We start from the raw sequence: 5,422 nt of genomic DNA, 5'->3' as shown, positions 1-5,422 counted from the left end.
TCTCTCTCTCTCTCTCTCTCTCTCTCTCTCGCACGACTTCGTCGCCGCTACTCCCTCCCCACTGTAGGTCGAGCTCGCCGTCGCCGTAGAAACGTACGAGCCCAACAGAGGACATTGCCGAGTTCCTGGAGCTGTGTATATGCCACCTACCCCCTCCGTTTGGTCGATCCGTGGCCATTTGCTCCGGCTCATCGTGTCCGAGCCGCCCCCATCGCACGCGTTCGCCGGTGCCATCGCGTGCTCGCCGTTGCCGCGTCCGGAGTCCCGCTCCCGTGCCCGCCCGCTGCTCCGCTCCCTCGCGCTCGCCCGTGCCTTTGCCGCGCTCGCGTGCTCGCTGCACGCATCCACGCCTGCCGCTGCTGCCCCCGTGCGATGCTGCTGCACTACGGCCGCCCCCGCCCGAGCACGCCGCTACTCGCCCCGCCAGTCCCGGCCACGGCCGCTACCCCGCACACCGCCGCTGCCTTCTGCTCGCCCGACGGAGCTCCCGCGGGTCCAACCGCTCTCCCTCGCCGCCGCAGCCGCCCGCGTCCACCGCCGCTGAGCCCGCCCTGTTCGCCCGCCCCGTCGCCCCCTGCACCTACAACCGCTGCGGTCGCGCTCGCTACTGCCGCCGTGCTCGCCCCGCCGCCCCTGGCCATGCGCGCCGCTGCCAGTGCCCGCGCACGCCACCCCCCTAACCCGCGTCTGCTAGCGCCAGTCGCCGCTGCTCCCTGGCCGGCCGGCCGTGCCATGGCTCGCGCCCGAGGTCGTGCGTGCGTGAGTGCACGCCCCTCTGAGGCCGCCGGGTGAGCCACTGCTACTTGGGCCCGGCCCCTTTTAGTTAGCAAAAAAGTATATAATTAATTAAGCAAAAACTTAATTAGATGATCAATTATTTAATTAATCGAACTAATTATTCACTAACAGTAGGACCCACTGTTAACTAAATTAGATTAATTAGACCTAAAATAACTAACAGTGTATGACACCGGGGCCCCACCTGCCATATTTGACTAGTAAACAGTCAACCAAGTTGACTATTGACTGGCTGTAGACTTGGTCAACTGGGCCCTCTGGACCCACCAGTCAGCCTCTTGGTGAATATACTTCTGGGTATGTGTTAGCAAATTCTGTTTTAATTTCGAATTAATAGTAATCTAGGAACTTCAGAAAAACTTTAAAACTTTAGAAAATCATAGAAAATAACTGTAACTCGGATGAAAAAGTTTTCTACATGAAAGTTGCTCAGAAAAACATGGCGATTTCGTATACGCGCTTCGTTCTTCTGCTACGTGCCTCTAGCATAGCGAACATGGAACCGCCCCCCTCCATTTCATCTGTCCGAAATGGCAAACTCCGGGAATACTTTCCCGGATGTTTTCCCCTTCGCCGGTATAACCTAGTACTGCGTTAGGTCACACCTAGCACCGCTTATTGCCATGTCATGCATTATCATGCATCTATTTGCTCTATATTTATTGTTTCTTCCCCCTATTTTCTCCGGTAGACCCCAAGACCGTTGTCGATGCCACTGTGATCGACTACGCCGACGACGACCCTTCTTCCTTTTAACAGAGCTTCCAGGCAAGCCAAACCTCCTTGATCATCCCGATACCGCCTACTCCTTCTCTACTGCTTGCATTAGAGTAGTGTAGCTGTTACTGCTTTTCGGATAATCCTATTCTGTTGCATAGCATGTCCTTATTACTACTGTTGTTACCTTTACCTGCATTCCCAAATGCTTAGTATAGAATGCTAGTATTTCATCAGTGGCCCTACATTCCTGTCCGTCTGCCATGCTATACTATCGGGTCGTGATCACGTCGGGTGTTGATCACGGGAATATACATACATACATATTATATTTGACTAGTTAAATGCCCGTGTGTTGCTACGGGCGACAACACATATAATTTGCGTGCCTATGCCAACAATACGTAGACGATGCATGTGGCAGTGCGTTCTTCCTCGTCTCTTCACCCAAACAGATCTTTCTAACATAATTTCACAAATCTCTTCTATTTCTATGATTGCTGAAGCTGGATTGTGCAAACGAAATACTGAAGCATGTTGCGTCGGTCATTCCTCTAAACCCTGCCACTATCTCTGCCGCCGGAGACAACCTGTACCAACGCACTCAATTCTGTTAATCCCTTGCCCCTTCTTCGCCAACGACCACCATCCTTTAATATCGTTCTTCTTATTCCCCACGCGCTACTTTTTTTCATCGTCCATCCTGACGACCCACCCGCCTCCACTGCCACTGCCACCCTACAACTGGGGGATGTTTTCATACGTCGCTCCCTGCTAGGATCGCCAGCTTCGCCTCCGCCGCCGACAGCCATCACTTTCGCACTCAATTCTTAATATTTTGCAAGCACAATTGTTCACGGCTTCACGCTTATATGGCCTCGGGCATCTACGAGCTTCCACAAGCTAGACGAAACAAATTTGGAATCACCAAGAATAAGCAGTATCTACTTAAGGCTTAGTTATGCTGGGTGGGAGCACTTGACATAAATGTCTCGTGGCCGTACTTTGCCATAGAGCAAATTTACAAAGGCATGATTACATACAATATCCCATTATTTTTCTTCAAACCATAATTCGTAGTACCATATACCTCCAAAATTTTCGAGTTCTCTTAAATTTAAATTTGATGTTCGTGAGAGTTGATGGCACTTCTCCTTTGGTCTACAAAACAACAGAGTGCAGTGACGTTCTAAGAATCATACAAATAAAAATCAACAAAATGCATGATGTTTCATTTAACTTTTATGGAGGACTTACTCGCAAAAAAAAAACTTTTATGGAGGACTATCATATACTAAATATTCATTTTCTATATGACACCTAAATTATATTGCACATTATATTCTGCCAATCCAAGAACCCATATAATACCTAAATTTTATCAGTAAAACAAGAATGTCTAACTTTCAAAATCACATCGGGATCAAAGCTTTCCTATTTGGCAGTTCATCGACAAACACTTTAGGTGAAAAATATGAAGGAAATATGCCCTAGAGTCAATAATAAAGTTATTATTTATTTCCTTAATTCATGATAAATGTTTATTATTCATGCTAGAATTGTATTAACCGGAAAATTAGTACATGTGCAAATACATAGACAAAACCTATAGTCCCTAGTATGCCTCTACTTGACTAGCTCGTTAATCAAAGATGGTTATGTTTCCTAACCATAGACATGGGTTGTCATTTGATGAACGGGATCACATCATTAGGAGAATGATGTGATGGACATGACCCATCCGTTAGCTTAGCATTATGATCGTGTTAGTTTCATTGCTACTGCTTTCTTCATGACTTATAAAAGTTCCTCAGACTATGAGATTATGCAACTCCCGAATACCGGAGGAACACTTTGTGTGCTACCAAACGTCACAACGTAAAAAGGTGATTATAAAGGTGCTCTACAGGTGCCTCCGAAGGTGTTTGTTGGCTTGGCATAGATCAAGATTAGGATTTGTCACTCCGTGTTTCGGAGAGGTATCTCTGGGCCCTCTCGGTAATACTCATCACTATAAGCCCTGCAAACATTGTGACTAATGAGTTAGTTGCAGGATGAAGTATTACGGAACGAGTAAAGAGACTTGCCGGTAACGAGATTGAACTAGGTATTGAGATACCGACGATCGAATCTCGGACAAGTAACATACCGATGACAAAGGGAACAACGTATGTTGTTATGCGGTTTGACCGATAAAGATCTTCGTAGAATATGTAGGAACCAATATGAGCATCCAGGTTCCGCTATTGGTTATTGACCAGAGACGTGTCTCGGTCATGTCTACATAGTTCTCGAACCCGTAGGGTCCGCACGCTTAACGTTCGACGATGATTTGTATTATGAGTTTATGTGTTTTGATGTACCAAAGGTAGTTCGGAGTTCCGGATGTGATCACGGACATGACGAGGAGTCTCGAAATGGTCGAGACATAAAGATTGATATATTGGAAGCCTATGTTTGGACATCGGAATGGTTCCGGGTGAGTTCGGGCATATATCGGAGTACCGGGAGGTTACCGGAACCCCCCGGGAAGTATATGGGCCTGATTGGGCCATAATGGGAGAGAGGAGGAGGCGGCCAGGTGGAGGGTGCCCCCCAAATCCCAATCCGAATTGGGTGGGGGGCCGGCCCCCCTTTCCTTCCTCCCTCTCTCCCCCTTCCTTCTCTCCTAGTCCAACTAGGGAGGGGGGGGGGGAATCCTACTCCTACTGGGAGTAGGACTCCTCCAGGGCGCACCATAGAGGGCCGACCCTCCCCTCTCCACTCCTTTATATACGGGGGAAGGGGGCACCCCATAGACACACAAGTTGATATTGTTTAGCCGTGTGCGGTGCCCCCCTCCACAGTTACACTCCTCGGTCATATCGTCGTAGTGCTTAGGCAAAGCCCTGCAGCGGTAACTTCATCATCACCATCACCACGCCGTCACGCTGACGAAACTCTCTCTCGGCCTCAACTGGCTCAAGAGTACGAGGGATGTCCCCGAGCTGAACATGTGCTGATCGCGGAGGTGCCGTACGTTCGGTGATCGGTCGGATCATGAAGACGTATGACTACATCAACCGCGTTGTCATAACGCTTCCGCTTTCTGTCTACGAGGGTACATGGACACACTCTCCCCTCTCGTTTCTATGCATCACATAGATAGATCTTGCGTGATCGTAGGAATTTTTTTGAAATTACCGCGTTCCCCAACAATTGCATCTGAGCCAGGTCTATGCATAGATGTTATATGCATGAGTAGAACACAAAGAGTTGTGGGCGATAATAGTCATACTGCTTACCAGCATGTCATACTTTGATTCGGCGGTATTGTTGGATGAAGCAGCTTAGACCGACATTAAACGTAAGCTTACACGACACTGGTTCTACCGACGTGCTTTGCACATAGGTGGCTGGTGAGTGTCTGTTTCTCCAACTTTAGTTGAATCGACTGTGGCTACGCCCGGTCCTTGTTGAAGGTTAAAACAACACACTTGATGAAAAATCGTTGTGGTTTTGATGCGTAGGTAAGAACGGTTCTTGCTAGAAGCCCGTAGCAGCCACGTAAAACCTGCAACAACAAAGTAGAGGACGTCTAACTTGTTTTTGCAGGGCTTGCTGTGATGTGATATGGTCAAGCATGATGTGATATAAATTGTTGTATGAGATGATCATGTTTTGTAACAAAGTTATCGGCAACTGGCAGGAGCCATATGGTTGTCGCTTTATTGTATGCAATGCAATCGCCATGTAATTGTTTTACTTTATCACTAAGCGGTAGCGATAGTCGTAGTAACAATAGGTGGCGAGATGGCAACGATGCTACGATGGAGATCAAGGTGTCGCGCCGGTGACGTTGGAGATCATGACGATGCTTCGGTGATGGAGATCATGAGCACAAGATGATGATGGTCATATCATGTCA

The sequence above is a fragment of the Triticum dicoccoides genome, chromosome 6B (assembly GCF_002162155.2).
Source record: "Triticum dicoccoides isolate Atlit2015 ecotype Zavitan chromosome 6B, WEW_v2.0, whole genome shotgun sequence".
Lineage (NCBI taxonomy): Eukaryota > Viridiplantae > Streptophyta > Magnoliopsida > Poales > Poaceae > Triticum > Triticum dicoccoides.
This window is presented reverse-complemented; position numbering follows the sequence as displayed.